Raw genomic sequence first — 19,423 nt, forward strand, 5'->3', positions numbered from 1 at the left:
CAAAACAATAGCTAATATAGAAGCCCATAAAATGTACTAAGCGGGTCGAAAATATCCAAACGGTAATAATGTTGTTTATTAAACAATATATAACAAATAAATCATTTGCGAAACCAAAAAAAGAGACAAAAACTATATATGAACCAACTCGATCCTACCCATCTTGACCTGAACCGGATAGCACATTTCGCTTCTTTCAGAAAAGAAAATTTACCCGAACAAACTTCACTTCTTTTTCATAATATTGCATAGGATTCCGCATGTAAGTCATTAATTCATCCAAAAAGTAAATTTGTAGCTCAATTCAGGTTACTTCAGCAAATACTATAGTTTTATTATTTATAGACATTATTTGAATTTGAACTTTGGGCCGATTCGGGTAGTAGCCCTCCTTGAAAACAGAATCTTAAATCGATTTGGCCTCTAAACCAACTCAAAAACCAAATTCAAAATTTAGCTCATTTCAAATCTTGATTCTCAAGTCCGATTCGAATATTCAACAATTACATAGTCTCAACACCCCACAAACACACAAGCACACACTTAATTTCTTTCAATTTGGAAAAAGAAAAGCACGCACATATGGTAAAACAATCAATGTTAGAAATAACATGAATGAATCATCTTTTTTGGAATGTTTGAACCAAAAAAGGGGCATTGTAGAGATATAAAAATCAACACTACTTATTCTTTGTGATCTGACACAAATCTTCTTCAGTATAGTTTGTATACAGCTATAAGCGAAGCAAGATCGTTCAAGCCTCCCATCCTCTTAAGATGGTAGAGCGCGCAACTCGACTGACTCCCAATGTGAAGGAGCCCATCCAAAGGTTGGACTCATGGGTTCGGCACATGTTCTTTATGCTATGAAAAGCTTTTGTCATGTATTTCTTCAACTCTTCGTTCACCTTCTCCTCGTTCCACATAAACGCTTGCATGTTCTGTAAATTCAAACACAAAAAATGAAATTTTGTATTCATATAGATGTGTGAAGAGATAAAAATGTTATTGTTTCTAATCAGATTAATACCTGCACCTACTCAAAGTAGCTAACGGTCACTCCTCCAGCTTTGGCATATATATCAGGAAGAATTATAACTCCTTTTTTTGTCAGAATCTATAGCAGTGAAACATATATATAAGAAATGATTAATAATAATATATTTCTTTACTGGACGAATTTTACAAAAACGATACCTCGTCTGCTTCAGGATCAGTAGGGTGATTTGCTACTTCTATGATGAACTTGGCTTTAACATCTCCTACATTTTCTCTGAAGTCGACAATTTAAAGAAAAACATCATTTAATCGGAATTAAATTAGAATAATGAAAATCTCAAACGTTAGAATGTCTAAAGAATTCAACATAATAATTCATATCAAATTTATTATCTGAAGTCCCTGATTTGACCTAAAAGTCAACTTATCTACCTACAGAAGAAAAACGGGAATGAATCTGTTGGATAACTAACCAAATATAGAACTTTCACATGGCCATACGGGTAGACATGAACACGACCAAACCAAAATAGATATATGAACATCTTTTGCATATTAACACTTTAAAATTATAAATTTACATAATATTATTACTTTAAATCAGATAATTATAAAATATACCAATTTGTTTTAAAAAATAAATAAATAAAGTTATTGCATAAGAACATTTTTTTTAAAAAAATGGGTTAAACAGCGCGAACCCATCAAGTTGACACGAACATGACTTGTTTAACTAAATATTTCGGCTGGTTCGACCCGATACTAACCTGAACCCATTTAGACTAAACCCAAACCAGCAAATTTCGTGTTAGGTTCATTTTGTGTAAGAAATCATAGCCTTATGCCAGCTTTCAAGAGATTTAATACAACTGGAAAATCAGATATTGAAGAAATCATATCAAATTTGAGTCCTGAAATCAATCTTTTGACCACAAAAGTCAGCTTATCCACTTTAGTAACAGTAAATCTCTTTTTCTAAGCACACCATCTAAAATATTTACGACTATATACAACCGAAATAAAGTTAAGAAACAAACATATACACTGAATGATATATTTCATAGAAAACTAAAACAATACATGTTAAGAACACCACCCAAGGCACATGGTATAAGTACATCACATTCATGAACAAGCAATTCATCTGCATCCATTATATCTGTTAGTGCATGCATCTGTCGACTTCGTCCTGTATCGAGTCTTATATTAGATAGGTTAGATCAGGGCTCGTTGTTCGAGAAAATAGGATGTTTAAGGTTGTATTAAAGCTGATTTCGCTTGAACATGCTATTCCGCTCGAACTGGTTCATGTGTGTTTCAAGCGGAATCATGTGAGTATAAATAGGAGTCCAAGCGAAATCATTGTAACAGTTTCCGAATTCCATACCGAGGTGTTGCCGGTGTGAAGTTTGATTGTATTTTGTGTTATATCAATCAAATCAGTGTTTAAAGTGATATTCAAGCTGTGTCTACCTTTGTTTCTTAGTTTCCGCCTCTGAAACAAAGTAAAACTCCTCTGAACGACTCGTTCGGGTCAGCTACACGATCTTACAAGTGGTATCAGAGCTCAGGATGAGGAGTTCTACAGATTACAGCTGATTTTCATTGCATTTTCTTACTTCTACACCTTCTTTCTTCATTAAATCAAATTTTAACGATCAAAATTGGATCAATTTTTCACAGAATGTGTAAAAGTGTGTATTAACAAACCCTAGAGAGTTTCATGCTAAATTTCAGCTTAAAAATGGGTAAAATGGACCTTCGAACTAATTCCGCTTGAAACGAACATTTCTGTGATTACACTTGAGACTGGTTAATTTCGCTTGAGATTTCAAGCGATGATATTCCTCTAGTTTACCTATTCCGCTTGAAATTTTTCAAGCGAAATCAGTGATTTCACTTGAATTACATGATTCCGCTCGAAAGTTCTTATTCCGCTTGAATTTCAAGCGAAATCAGATCATTTTGTATTTCCTTGTTATTCCGCTTGATTACTAATCTCACTTGAAGTTGTTGTTTTGAGTGATTTCGCTTGAACAGGTGCTCGAAGGGTATTTTGCTTGAATTAAGATATTTCGCTTGAACTTGCAAGAATGATGAGTGACGAATTTTACAACGCGTTTGCCACATCTTCGATTAATCCAGCTTCCATTGCTCAAAACATGAATCTGGAAAATGAAACCGGAACTACACAAAAGCCCCCGAAGCTAATGAGCATTGAGGAGTACTACGGATGGAAAGATCGGTTCGAGAACTGGGTTCAAGCTAACCATCTTAGATCATGGGAGTGTATTCTGAAGAGATATGTGTTACCTCGTACTGAATTGCAAACTGAAAAACAAATCTCAGAATTTAATGATCAAGAACGGGAAATGTACAGAGCTGAAAAGATGATGATTAGTTTGCTTCAGCAAGCTATAAAAGAAGACATCTTTGTATTACTCCAACATGACAAAAATTCAAAATCGATTTGGGATGCTCTTAAAGTCAAGTTTGAGGGTAGTGAGAATATGATTAAAAGCAAGAAGGCACTACTCAAGAAAGAATTTGATCTTTTTAGTAGTTTGCCCGGGGAAGATACAAAGAAGCTTATCGAAAGATATTGCCACTTGGTGCGATCCATGTCGATGCTAAGTATAACTAAAGATCGTGAAGAGTGGGTCGACAAGTTAGCTGACGCATTACCTCAAAAGGAGTGGGGAACTTACTTGATGATTCTGAAAAACACTAGGGTATATGATGGGTTGAAAATTTCTCAGTTCATTGAGAAGATAGAGAGTCAAGATCTGGAACAGCAGAAGATCACTAGGATGAACAATCCAAGTGGTCAACAAGATGTAAAAATGTAATACAAAGGCAGTATTCCAGAAATTGAAAGAAGCCCGAAAATCCAAACTGCATTTAGTGCTGGAGATTCAGCTGAAAAAGTTGATCAAAGTTCAAACAAAAGCAGTGGATTCTCTTCATATCCGAGTGTTAATCCAAAGAGTTCATCTGAAAGTTTCAGTTCTCAAAGTTCTAAAAGTGGAAATGGTTGTGTGATACAACGCAACATTGCATTAAATCTTCCAGATGGTCAAAGTTTTTCTGAAGAAGTTGCAAAGATCACATGGCGTTACTTGGTTCCGTGCTCCTATCTTATGAAGGATTAGTTGCAGGGAGGATCAGGAATCCTATGCTAACAAAAGAAGATTACGATCAGATAGATGCTGAAGAGATGGAGCTCATGAACATCAAATGGTGTCTAGCGAGTGTCCTGAGAAGAGCTGAAAAATTCAAACTGATTACTAGAAGAAATGACTTTCTTGATGCATATGTTTCTACTTTAGGTTTCGATAAATCTAAAGTTACTTGTTTTAAATGTAGGGAGAAAGGTCATTTCAAGTGGGAATGCAATAATAGAGATGCGAATGATGCAAAGAATCCGTTCGGAAAAGATGACTACTACCGTAAAGCCATATACTAACAAGTTGGTCAGCAACAACAACAAGAACCACAAGTGGCTCATGGTAGAAAAGTGATTGAGGATTCAAAGAGAGCATGTTTGGTGAACCAAGAAAATTTTGATTGGAACAAATACATTTCATCTATCAGCAAAGCATGTTTAATCGATCAAGATGATGAAAAACTACCTGAAGGCTTTAGCTGGGATATGTTTACGGATGAAAATGGAGATTTCAAAGCTTTCATTGCTAAGATTGTGAAAGAACCAGATATGTTTACTGAATGGATGAAATCTATCGGTGAAAGTGTGAAGAATGCAGATGAAAAGTCTGTTTCATCAGAAGAAAGCTCACAGAGTTTAGATGAAAGTTCAGAAAGAGAAGTTGTCTTTGATCAAACACCATCTGATTCTGGTTCTTCGGATGAATGTTCTGACAAATTAGCAGAGTTTGATCAATCTCCGACTGATGACAACAGTGATGATGAAGAAGAAAAACATATTAATGTTGCAAAATCTCATCTCTCTCCTGAAAGTTTTCATTTCTATTTTGCAGATCGCTTGGAAAAACTGAAGGAGAAACGAGCAGCAAAAGAAGAAAACAAATGAAAAGTGATGGTGTTGTTCAAGAAGAAGAGATTACTCAAAATGAAGAAGTTAAAAGTGTTGCTGAGGAGATTGTTGAAACAAAACAGAAAAGTGAAAATATAGATCAAGAAGAAGATTCTGATTTTAATGATAAAGTTCAATTTGCTAAAGAAGTGTTTCAAACAATCAAAAGAGTAGTTGAAGAAAATGAAAAAGTTGTAGAAGTGGAGAAAATCATTGAAGTAAAAAAGATTGTAGAAGTCATCAAACCTTGCACAAAGTGTTTAGAACCATGCAAGGAATGTGCAGCAAAAGATGAGAAGTTGGCTGAGCTTGTGAAAATGAAGGAACAATTATTGTTCAATCTCAACTATGTGAAGGAGTCTTATGACGTTTTGAACAGAACAGTAACTGGTCTTCAAAAGACAAACTCCGAGAGAGAAGACGCTTTGACAATGATGAACGCAACAATGATGTCGAAGCAAAAAGCAATCAATCATTACATTGAAAAAAATGCTGAGCTGAAGCAAGAGTTGGAAAAGGAGAAAATTGAGAATGAGAGGATCAGACGTTTATTACAAATTATTCTACTTCTGATTATCTTATTGATCGAATTTATCCGACTGTTGCAGGTTTTGAAGCATTCAAAAACGACAAGCCAAAGAAGAAAGATACTGGTAAGAAACCGACTGTTAGCTATAACAAGTGTCCGCCTTCGATCTGGGAAAGTTATTCTCCCAGAAAGCCAAATGAGGAGCAAGTCCAAAAGACAGTCAATATAAAACTAAAATCCGAAACAACTGATGAATTACCAGAAAACAATGACGTCACGTTCACCTCGTCTGCCACTAATCATGAGTCTGAGTTAATAAAAAAGGTGGTCGATTAGGTGTTGGATACTGATGAGGAGTCTAAGTCAAAGTCTGAGTCAGTCAACAGTTCAAAACCGATGGATAAAAGGACTTACAGTAAAGAATTTTTGTTATCAAAATCAAACTTGAATGATGAAACATTCGAAGTAGCATATACCTTGAATGATTCTGACAAGTTATATTCTGACAAAGAGTTTCCAATAAGAAGTGATCGTATTGACATGATCAAAAAGGTTTTCAAAATGACAGAAATTAATATTTCTGAAATAAAAGATTTAAATCTTACTGGAAAACCTAAAAAATACACTTCAAGAGTTCAACAACGTTTAAACAAGAAAAAGAGTTACAATTCTGGTTCTAGTTTTCAAAAGAAACCAAACCATAATAGTAGCTACAAAAAGAAAGGATTGGGTTTTGTTCCACAAGAAAACTATAAAAATGACAACTGAAAATTTCAAAAACTTTTGAAAATTCAACTTATGAAGTTGGTGAGAGCTCAAAGAAAAATTTTTACAAAAAGAAAGCCAAGGACAACCAAGTGTGGGTTGTTAAGAAGGGTGATGAAAAGGTCGGCGATGAATCTGATTCCACAAAATCAGTGGAGCCACAAGTTGAGGTTAAAGAAGAAAATGCTGTGTCTTCAAAAGATGATGTTGAAATTCCATCCTTGAAGTTTGAAAATATTAAGCAAAAAGTTGGTAAGGTTGAGATTTCAAATCAATTCTTTTCTGATCAGAAGGAATTTGATATTGAGAAAGTATTCAAAGGGAATGTTAAGAAAATTTTTCGAGGGAAAGGCCAAAAGGGTTAAAGATTTTTACGCTACAAAGAAAGCAACTTATAACCCAGCTGAACAAGAGTTAAAAACACCCAAGGTTGGTAAGACTTGGGTGGAAATTCTTTTCCCTTGAAAAATCAGACTATGCCGGAGATCCCAAGTTTGTAATCGTGGATCATGAATCGGCATCTTTCTTGATATTTGAATTTTGAGAATGAATTTGATGATAGCTAAATTTTTTCAGGTGATGGACTATGTCGGAGCTTCCAGGTTGGTAAGTGTGAAGCAGGAATCGGCATCTTGATTGGCAAAATGGTTTGTGTAGATGTTTTATTCCTACATGTGGTTATATGTTTTGGATATACTTACAAGTGGTAAGAGGTTGGATCTTACAAGTGATTACTCAAGGTCATTAGTTGGAACTTGATGTAATCCTCATTAAAATGGTTAAAAAAACAAGATGATGAACCAGCCCTACAAGTGGTAAAAACAAACTTATTTTCCGAAAAAATCATTTTGATTAAAGCAAACTTAAGTGTTTTGAAATCTTAATGAGAAAATAGTTTGTTGAAAGGGGGAGTTCTGATTGTTTATGCCTAGTGGATGGCGATTTGAAGTAATTCGATATCGGTTGTCATTTTACTTGTCTAGTTTATTTTCAAAATTTGTTTCTAAGTAGGTCAAGAGTTTAGTTTGTTTTTTCAAAATTTCTTTAAATGTGTTTGCATTTTAGGGGGAGTAGAAAATTTCAGAAAATCCAAAAACGTTAGAAATTTTGAAAAAGCCAAAAAACATTAGAAAATTTGAAAAAAGCCAAAAACATGATAAAAACCAAAAACGAGTTTTGTTGTTAAAAAGAGGAAATGATAGTAGATCAGTGGACGGTCACAACATGCGAAAGAAATGGAAAGTATAAATGTGATAAACAATCTCACTGATAATATGCTCAGTAGGTTTTTGCACATTAAGTAGATTGTGACGAGATATAAACCTAAAAATTCAAACTTGCTTATTTCGTGGGGAACAATTTCTTGGATATATAGGTAACCCCTGAAATCTTGTTTGAAAGGTCCCTCTTTCTGAGATACTAGGTCTTTATACTCAGTGATATCTGGGTTATTATCCCGGGACTTCTGCTGAATGGAAATTCTGACCTAGTCCCCGTATAATACTTTCTGTAAAATGCTTTGACATATAAGCTCGCCTTCAGCAAAATGATGAAACAATAAAATTGATAATCGTTGCTGTTGAAGAAAAGATCCTCTAAAGGGGACACACTTAAAGTCGAACCGTTATCTCTCTGCTGAACGGAAGTTCTGACCTGAGCTCTCACGGTTTCGCATCTAACCCCTTTACAGATATCTTTTGTGGTATACTCACCTGTAAGACTGAATATTGGGATCTGGATACTGGAATATATTCAAGTAGTGGGACACGCAAATAAGTTTAAGATATTAAGACATTAATATCGTATCTCGAAACGGTTGAACTTTGTGTGAAAATTTAAGTGGATCAATATACTGACAATCTAGGTGAATTGTTTAGAACTGAAAATGAAATAAAGTTTAATGGTGTTAGTGATATGTCTCAAAAACTGATATGATCCTCTTACACAAACTCACAAAAATATTGTCTGTAAATATTTCTTTATTGCATTTCTTTACAATCAAAAATCCAAAAAGATTTTTAGTGTGTTTTAGCATAAATTTTTGAAAAATCCAAAAAGATTTTTGACAACTGGTGTTGAAGAGTTGATTTTCAAAGTTCCAAGTGCTAGACATGATGACCATGTAGTGAGGGGGAGTCTATGTTTGAAATCAAATGTGTTAATCATTTTTACAAGTGGTTCATCAAGATAATGGAGTTAATTTTGAGGGGAAGTCTGAGTTAGAGCATACATCTATATCTGAAATGAGTGAGATTTACTTTGGGGTAGAGATTGTGCAGATCACCTGAGCAGGAAGAGAGCCAGGTTACGATCTTGGAACAGCATCAAAGAGTGTTTGGACATGAAAAGCCAGGTTGATCGATCCTGAGAAGCTTATGTTTAAAGATCCAGGTTCCGATACCTGAAGACTCGGTGGACAAAGGATGAGCCAGGAAATGATCTTGAATCTGTGAAAGCCAGACTACGATCCTGAAGCAAATGATGCTAATGAACTTAAGGAATGCCAGCACATCGTTAGGGGGAGTCTGTTGATGCTGATAGAGAGAGTGAAGCCCAGAGTCGAATCAAGACTGAAGTTGAAAAGACTCGACACGTAAGACTCGTCAACATCTGAGGGGGAGTCTGTTAGTGCATGCATTTGTCGACTTCGCCTGTATCGAGTCTTAGATTAGATAGGTTAGATTAGGGCTCGTTGTTCGAGAAAATAGGATAAAGGTTGTATTAAAGCTGATTTCGCTTGAACATGCTATTCCGCTTGAAATGACCTTGGACATTTTCAAGCGGGATCACAATCTTGCTATTCCGCTCGAACTGGTTCATGTGTGTTTCAAGCGGAATCATGTGAGTATAAATAGGAGTCCAAGCGAAATCATTGTAACAGTTTCCGAATTCCATACCGAGGTACTGCCGGTGTGAAGTTTGATTGTATTCTGTGTTATATCAATCAAATCAGTGTTTAAAGTGATATTCAAGCTGTGTCTACCTTTGTTTCTTAGTTTCCGCCTCTGAAATAAAGTAAAACTCCTCTGAACGACTCGTTCGGGTCAGCTACACGATCCTACAATATCTCCACCATCAAAACTACTTAAGCTCCCAGTTTTCTCTTTATGCCCAAGCAATGCAGGTATATCAATACCATTCGGGTTCTTTACAGCTCCCATAACATCACTCACTGCAACTATCTTACCATCCCTTTCATGAATCAGCCTAGCTAGCCAAGATCCCACATTGCCAAAACCCTAAAAAGTCAACTCTGGTCAATACAAAAAATATTGAAAAATATAAAGCCAGTTCTGGACTAAAACTTTTTTCACAACCAACCGTACCAGAATAGCAAGCCAAACCATTGAAAGAAAATCCATAGAAACTTAGTAGAAGCAAGAGCTGGATTAATGAGTTTCAAAAAACTACTACAGATTTACTCTACATCTTAACATTCCTAACCTTACCTTCAAATGAAACCAAATTAAGAACACCAAACAAACAAAAAGATTAAAAATACACACAGATTTAACGGAGTTTACTAATACCGGACATGAGAAAATGAATGTCTGTATTGTTTAGCAATTGAGCCAAAGAAGCACATACCCACATATAGGGATGAGCATTTCGAACCGGTACCGAACCGTACCGGGTATATTCGGTACTCGTACAGCTACCCACTTTCTCCGTTTTTCGGTACCGTACCGGTATATTCGGTACCGGTACCCACTTTTCCCGTTTTTCAGTACTGGTACCGAACGAGTACCATGCTCATCCCTACCCACATATTAACACCGCTCAAGAAGCATCGACCGAGTAATAAACAAAATCATGCCCTAAAAGAGACCCGATCTAGGTCGTCTAGTAGCATCTTTCATAGCATTCACCAAAATCCCAGTTACAAGTATATAAAATAAAACACCTACAAAAATATTTAAATAAATACTAATCATTGAACTCAAATAAGCGCATGTATTTAAATATAAGCCCATTTCACTTTGGCTAACTTCAAGCTCTTATTTTGACTCATTTGAGATAAAATTTTATAGCTTCCTATTTTTTAACCATCTAGATATAAAACAACCCAATATAAATGGATCGAAATTTGTTACATCTAATTATACGGTCTATTTCCAAGATATAAGTATAAAAGGAGGTAAGTCCATAAGGTGAAGATCATAAGGAACAATACCTCTTTAGAATCTTTGAAACCGACTCTCAAGTCTAGACCACCATGTAACCAATAAGCAATCATTTGCATTTCAAGTGGTCGATAAAGGTGAAACCAGTTTAGTATGAGTTTACATATCCATATCAGTTCAGTCCATTTGGGCCGTCCCAATTTTACTTACATTGTTTTATTTGACCCGTTTTAGACACAAATACAGCTGAATCAACTCGTTTGCAAATAAATAGGACAAGATGCGGAAAAAAACAAATTCCCATTTGCATTCACTAACCTGAGAGCGAAGGTTCTATGTCTTATCAACCAGAATTTCAATCGTTATCCATAACTTTGATGGCAAGTCATGCAACATATCAGGAGGAGAAAAACTAACCGGCACCAATAGAAGGGCCGCTGAAGCTCATATTAGTGATCACAGATATGCAACCAGCGACAGTAGTGGCTACCTGCGATGAACAAACGTTACATATGCACTTCATCTTTAATACAACCAATGTATCCGGAGAAACCTGTTCTATTATATACACACACGTAAAGGAACGACCTTATAACACATGACCGTATGACATGACTCGAAGAAGCATGTTTATTTTTACACTAAATCACTGACCAGCGGCACACCCTACACTAAGCGCACACCCTACCCTAAGCGGGTATGCATACCCGTGAAAACAAACCGCACACCTTACCCGAAAGGTGCCCACTCCTCCCTAAACGCAGTACACGTAAAAACCGCCTAAAATGCGGACAAACAATTATCAAATTTGTAGTTCTAGCTAAAAAAATTATTTTATAAAATAGATGTTATAACTTATAACCCCCTTTCCCTAATTAAAATCCCATCTTCTTAAAAAAAAAAAACCCTAGTTATTCTGGAAACACAGTATTCACATTTAAGGTTTCAGTTTCATTTTTTAAGACCTCATAGATGTTATTTTGCTACATTTTAAACTCAATAATTGAAGAATTTCCTCCCTCTCATCCATATCTAAATATATGTCCAGATCTAATTCGTATTTTATTCTAGCTATTGACCTGTTAGAATAAAACACAACGTTAACCAACCCGTTCACTTATAAAACACAATAACCACCACATAAACATTATAAAACTATTCTATACATGTAGTCTAACAGAATAACCATATCCGAGCTAAACTAACCTCCTTTGTGGGATTCACAAGTCCACTGTCATAATTTGATCAGATCTTACTTCTGACTCGCTCTCCAATTTTCCATAAACGAAAGCCCAACGATCTTTAGATCTTAAAAGTACTTGTATCCGTCTTCAGGGTTTTTCATTCCCTCTTCCCAATCACCCATTGACCGACCTCCAAAGACCACATGTTGTATACCCAAATACCTGCCCAAGAACAACACCATAAACGAAAAAAAAACAAAAAAAAAACGTGAATATTATATGATAGTAATATGAAGAAAGATGCTTACTCGGAACTTAGTACAGTGAGGCAATTAAGCAGCACATCAAGAGCAAAGCAATCAGAAGTAAACAGAACCTAAACAGAAAATAAAAATATCCATAATCTACTCTTTTCAAGCATAAATCCCCAAACCTAAATAGAAAATAATAATATTAAAAAAAATGCTACTAATTTTAATTTTCAATCCAGAATATCCATAATCTATTCTTTTCAAGCGTAAATCCCTAAAATTAAAACAGAAAACAATAATATTAAAAAAATCAACTAATTTTAATTTTAGTCAATCCAATAATCCACTCTTTTCAAGCATAAATCCCCAAAATTAAAAAAAATAATTAATTAATAATTTCTTTTAAATCCAATCCGGAACTACAAAACAATACTCCTAGAAATTCTCAGATCAAACAATTAAACAAACAAAAGCTGCAATAAAGTAGACATACAGAATAATCAAATGTAGCACTGAATAATCAGCGTAACTAAACAGAAGTTCCGATTGCTTGAAAGTTGAAACCCTAAATTGGAAACAAATGTGATGAGAGTGTACCGAAAGGATTTGTAGATGGTGCGAAAGGTTGAATTGTAAACACTAGAAATGGTAGTGAAGGAGTGAGAGAGTAATCTAGAGAGAGAAAATTATCAGAAAAATAACAACCATGAATCTAAATCAAAACCTGATAATATCAAACATGTTATAAAGAAAAAGAAATCATGATATGAAGAAGATGAAGATGAAGAACAAACCATTTACAACCATATGAAGAAGGAGATAGATAATTGCCGATGCTAGGGTTTTGTAAAAAAACGTATCCTGGAAGCCGCTTGAATGAGAAGAATGAGGGAATTAGGTTATTCCATGATTTATATACTCGGGTCAAAAAACCGGGTATGGTTGTCCCAAATTCGGATCCCGTGTAAAAAAATAAGGATTCCCACGTTTTCCTGCCAAAAACCCATTGTGGTTGCACCACCACTTGACACGTGTCCCATATTTTATTCATATTCATATATTATAGATATAGATATAGATATAGATATATATATATATATAGGAGAAGGATCCGTTAGGAACCACCCTTTATTACGAGAACCGCGAGAACCAGTGTGAACACAAACAGTAATACCTAAAAAACACCCAAATTTTTTTTTATTTTTTTACTATTTTTTTTGTAAAATTCACTATATTTCGTTTACAATAATAAAATAAAAATTTTCAAAAAAAAAAATCCGAGTTACAGTTATCCATGCATATGTGCATTTGTATCATTTCTTTGACAAATTGCGTAATTCATTACAAATATTAGACAATTGCACTTTCATTTACACTACCACGTGTAATACACTACTTCTTACGTTAACAATATTAGAAATGCACATGTGCATCTATATGTATCAACATGAAATAAGGTGTTTTGGTACACTAAGTTCTCTTTCATCTATCATTCCATCCATAATACACAAACATGCACATACTACTACGTGTAATACACTACTTCTTACGTTAACAATATTAGAAATGCACATGTGCATCTATATGTATCAACATGAAATAAGGTGTTTTGGTACACTAAGTTCTCTTTCATCTATCATTTCATCCATAATACACAAACATGCACATGTGCATTTTTGTCATTTCTTTGACAAATTCCGTAATTCATTACAACTATTAGACAATTGCACTTTCATTTACACTACCATGTGTAATACAACACTTTTTACATTACCAATATTTGAAATGCATATGTGCATCTATATGTATCAACATGAAATAAGGTGTTTTGGTACACTACTTTGAATACACTTTTCCTTTCATCTATCATACCATCCATAATACACTACCGTTACCTCCTACCATCCAGAATACAATACCATTACCTCCTACCATCCATAATACAATACCATTACCAATATTTTCACTTTATTACATGTATGTAAACACCATTTATACCATCCAATCAACATATTACACCATAAACTGGCAACTATAACCAAACCATCAACCACTAGATATAACTAACCAAAAAAACATGTATATGGGCCTACTTCAGCATTCAAAATCACAAACTTTTTGTACCAAAACACGTTATATCATGGTTATACCTAATGATGCACATGTGCATTTTGAATATTGGTAATGTAAAAAGTAGTGTATTACGAATGGTATTGTAAATTAAAGTGCAATTGTCTATTCCTAATAACGTATTACCGAATTTGTCGAAGTAATGATACATATGCACATGTGCATGGATAACTGTTGTCTGTTACTCGAAAAAAAGGTTTTTTTTATGGTAACGAAATATAGCGATTTTTTAAAGAAAAATAATTAAAAAAATTATTTTTTTGAGTGCTTTTTTTTATTTTTTTTTAGATTTTATTTTGTGTTCACATTGGTTCTCGCGGTTCTCGCAATAATGGTGGTTCTCGCATGAACCTTACCCTATATATATATATATATATATATATATATATATATATATATATATATATATATATATATATATATATATATATATATATATATATATATATATTGTGATAAGTGGGGGACTCCATTAAACCAAACATTGTCCAAATTCATCGGGGTATTCCACAGATTACTTTGCTAACTCGTTTTCATAGCTGCAACCATATCAGAGTTCAAGTTCTCGACCATATCAAACATATGACGAATTGCTTAATCATCCATAGCAGAGTGAACATCCACAATAGAGTGCAGGTAGTACTGCAGAGTTCAAGGTGTTAAAAGAGATTTTGATGTTACAATCCCAGCAGATGGCTCAATTCATGGTAGATATTCAGACCCGTCACCAATAGAATAAACATATTAGAGCATATGAAGAAAAAGAGGAAGTACTGGTTGAAGATGCACTTCCCGTTGATTTAGAGTAATTAGACATAGAACTAGAAACGACAACGGACGAATCAGTCCCACCTCCGGTTTAGCTGGACATAAAATAGGATCTTTTACCTTTGGTATAAGTGAAATAAAAGATGAATTGCACCCATTTCTTAAAACACCAAATTCCTCAAAGTCTTTGACAATGGCTAAAAAATCTGCCTTCACCACCTACCAAAAGACCTTTAGGAATTTAGAAGTGAAGCCATCAGGACTGGTGGCCTTATCATTACCACACTCCCAAACCACATTCTTGACTTCAATAAGATGGAACGGTCTTTCTAGCCACTCTAAATTTTTCGGCAAAAAAAACGTCTTATAATGCCCAATTCACTAAATTTTTCGGCAAAAAAATCAACATTTCACATTTAATTTTTTCCGACTCGATTTCTGAGTTACCATTTATATACACGCCATTTATTCTTGTTCAAGCCACATTCGCTTTAATCATACCATGAAAGAACATGTCATCACCATCGACATCCCACTTCACCCTCGCCTTTCGCTTCATATTAAGTCTTTTAAGATAATCGTTTTTTCCAGAATCTGTTTTTTGGCATTTGTTCTATTTAAATGGTCATTCTCTGATGCCCTACCCTCTTCCACTTTGTTTTGAACATCATTATCAACTTCAAGAGAACAGACTTATTGTGCATTCGAGCCTTATTAACAGAACATCTCTAGTGTTTGATGTTAATCTTGAGAGCTTTAAGCTTTCTCATCGCGCTCACCTTTTTAGATTCTACTGCACGAACCGAATGCCAAGAGTATTCTACCACCTACTTCAAATCTGAAGAACTTATCCAAGAGTTAAATAATTTAAGTGAATAAGCTCAAACCTTAGATCTTTGCCATTAAAAATAATGGGGTTGTATTCGGCCAAGTGTCTCGGTAAAGCCGTCACCGAGGCACATGACAAGTGGCTAGGAAAGTTTTGACAGACCAAGACCCGATCTATTTTTCTCATCTTCTTTTCATCGTCACTCATCCAACTGAATCTGCAACCTCTCATGTCGTATTCAAAAAGACCCGCCAGAGAAATAAAATTATTGAACTCCGCCATGCTAGAGTCATTCCCCAGCCCAGAAAGTCACCCAAAAAGCTCTCTGCGTCTGACCTCATTAAAGTCACAACAAAAAAACCCACCATCCGTCAAAATGCAATATAATCCCCAACAATTCTACACATAACACTTGTCACAATTAGTATATACATTGACAAAATTGTTTTTCTCCTCAACCCTATACCATCTACTAGGAGGTAAGATAAAATTATTGTGCTTTAATACCTGATCACGATCACACGTGAAGACAGTAGGATCCTAGATGTAGAAGACATCGCCAGATCTACCTTGCGACCCCACAGCCTTAGAAGAAAAACTCTTTGACCCCCAATAAATGGAATGTCAGAGGGTTTAACCAGTTCTAACTCTTGACCACAAAAAATAGAATGTGGTATGATCTCTACAGAGTGTGAATCCACTCAATTTTGTCAGCCCCAGCAACCCCCATACCTATATAGCTTAAAGAAAGGGGATTGATTCAGGACACTACTTATTCCCCTTACCGATGATAAGCAAGTTAATTTCACTCTCTGTGCCACCCATGCCAATGCCTACCTTGCATCCAACCTCAACTATTTTTGAAGCTCCTTATCAATGGAACCAGAAGAAGAAGAAACAACAATATCGGAATACACCCTTCGACCATAGTCCAAATGAGAACCATTGTGTACCATATCACATTGCGACAACAATCTTGCCCTTCTTATAACAGCTTATCTGATAACATCTCTTCCACGCATCAACATAGTTCAATTATAATCTTCAATGAATGATTTTTTTGTTTGGGTACCGCAGGAAGAAAAAAAGAACAGATGGAACATTGAGTGTCACGGCCCCCGACCCGGTTTGACCCGTTTCAGGAGCCGCGGGACAGAAATCCCGTGATATTTAATTATGTGATTTTAGCAGCGGAAATCTGTATCGTCGGGATCGTTTTAAAGCTAAAAACTTTTCCCGATTATTTTATTTCACGACTCGAGATAAAAACCCCGGTAATTTACAATAACATGGTTTCACTGAGAAATCCTTATTTTTACAAAACATATTTCTTTATTTTATAATGAGCCACTATTTTAAGCCTGCACTGCTTTCCCAACACTTTTCCTGAATTACAATAGATCACCTGAAACATGTTTGAAAAGATTTTGTCAGCGGGGAAATACTGAGTGAATCATTCATTTTACTAAAACGACACATTTGTTATAATTTACAGTATTAAGAGTTTTTACATATGTTTCAGATATCAACCAACTACCCACAATATTTGTCACTCGACCGGATCTGTGACTGTGGTCATATCACCATTGGCTGCCCCAATGAATGACGTATATCACTTAATTTTAGGTTCGCCCACCTAATGTGATTAAAACAGTAGTAATGTGCACAATACCCCACATACTAGCTGTAATTTGGTGATTACATAAACTTAATCACTGTAATTTATAATTCTGGAAAATAATTTGGAGTATTGTAAAACAGTTGATAAAAAGAGAATGACTCACATTGCAGATTTAGTACGGACAGAATATGGATTAGCCTTGTTAACCTAATTTAAATAATAATGCACACAAAACCGGGTTAGTGATCAATACAGCAGTTACGATAACTCACGAGATCAAATTCTCACAACGAACGACAAAGTGCGATACTTAAACATCCATCGATTTAACGACGAACGACAAAGTATCACCCTGATGTGGGCGGCACTTAAACATTCATTGGATATATTGATCAGTCGGAAAATGAATCGTAATAGCGATCGAGTTATTACCCTGTTTTGCGGCAGCAATTCGATATTAGTGTGTGATAAATTGTAGTAATTCTGTGCTAATTCGATGTATACAGAGAGTTGGGACGTCGTTTTAACTCCAGAAAGCTACTGCCAAGGTCTGCTATTTATAGTGATTTTTGGGACATGCTTACGGACCGTATGGCTTTTCCCTTTACGGTCCGTAAAGGGTGCAGTCTAATTACATAGACTAGCTGGGTTCGGGAGTAGCTTGCATGACTCACTCAAAAATCGAATTTCAATTGTGACAACAATTTAAATAGATAATTATCAACTAGGGTTTGCCCCCCTTGAGTTTTAGGGGCCCTGATCCTAATTCCAATTGTTCTGAAAATTTTAGGATTAGTGCAGAATCACTTGGGTGTCTCAATTAGGGTTTTCTTATTATCTAATTATCATCCTAATTATGGATTTTAATGAGAATTGTTACATTGAGGTATCCTATTCAGGTCAAATCCAGGGCCTACATTGCATTTACTTTCTTTTCCATATGATACGCATCACGACCCACGAGGTTTACATCAGACCCACTTTACCAATACACCCTCTACAGTTATGCTGGACCAATAAATTAATGGATTTGTTATCCCCTTAAAAATCCAACGACATACTCATTACATGCCTCAGGAAGTTTCGGCCTACTGACCTCATGGGCAGTGGCGGATCTAGAAGATCCGCATAGGGGCAACGTTTCAATAAAAAGGGGTAACGAAATCGAAAAAACGTCAATTTTTTCCAAAATTTACACTACCGTCGGAGCATTAAGGGGCAACAGAGGTTACCCCTTCTATCACTCTAGGTCCGCCCCTGCTCATGGGAAATTCCAACTGGAGAAAAAAACGTGGAGACACCCTCATCATGCCTAACCTCGAAGGTAGTTCCCACCCTTTATGGAAAACTGACTTTTGACGATTCTTCTCCTTTTCTCCTATCCTCCGCCCTGTCGGCTTTTCCCTGACCATCAAGTTTTTCGGCAAGCTGACTGGAGGACCCTTCACCCTCACAAGTTTTTGGCACCACTAAATTAATGTCCATTCTATTCTCTTGATTGAACCACCCGAAAGATCTAGACTCGTCCAATAATGGGGAGATTTCATCATCCGAATCTACAAGGCCATCAATAGACACATCATCCTCCTCACCCGAACCCGTTATAAAATCCTTAAAAATCGGTGCCCACTACTCTTGTTCTTCCACAATCCATGTCTTGAAGTTATGTTTACCACATGCAACATCGAGTTTGCCATCAATGGTGTTGTAGTGGTTAACAAGAATAATCGTAAGGCCTTAATGTTCTACCAATGTTTTCACATATTATACAGAACACATTAGGGTCCCTGCATTATAAAGACACATCAAATATCTTGATGCAAGCTATTCGATGCATTTGAGAAAAAGTCTAATCCCACCATCTAATCCAAGCGAACCACTTCGACTAACAATCAGCATAACCCAACAAGAATTTTCCCTTTTTCCCTATTCTTAAAATGGATGAGCACGTTTAGACCTACCACCTCAGCCACAAGACATATATTCAACCAACTAGGAGGTGTAGGTAACATTGCATCCGAAATCTTAACCTGTTTCAAAATATCTACTAGAAAAGAGGGTTTTTGTCATGAAACTTTTGGTCACAAAACAGTAGCAATTTCCCTGTTGTCACCATTTTGCCACCAAAAATGTGGTGACAAAAACACCCGTGTCAATTGCCCTAATGCC

At 35.6% G+C, this 19,423-nt stretch overlaps 1 long non-coding RNA gene and 1 pseudogene across 1 annotated transcript; both read right to left on the reverse strand.

Annotated features, from left to right (window-relative positions):
- Positions 1-586: 586 nt before the first annotated feature.
- On the reverse strand, positions 587-2,153 carry LOC110903400 (annotated as a pseudogene).
- Positions 2,154-9,418: 7,265 nt separating this feature from the next.
- Positions 9,419-12,579, reverse strand: LOC110903399. Its single transcript, XR_002571902.2, has 4 exons — positions 12,504-12,579; positions 11,964-12,031; positions 11,678-11,877; positions 9,419-10,961 (listed from the first exon to the last, which is right to left on the reverse strand). It is a non-coding gene; the product is annotated as an uncharacterized LOC110903399 (long non-coding RNA).
- Between the last annotated feature and the right edge of the window lie 6,844 nt (positions 12,580-19,423).

Source organism: Helianthus annuus, chromosome 13 (genome assembly GCF_002127325.2).
Source record: "Helianthus annuus cultivar XRQ/B chromosome 13, HanXRQr2.0-SUNRISE, whole genome shotgun sequence".
In the NCBI taxonomy this organism is placed as follows: Eukaryota; Viridiplantae; Streptophyta; class Magnoliopsida; order Asterales; family Asteraceae; genus Helianthus; species Helianthus annuus.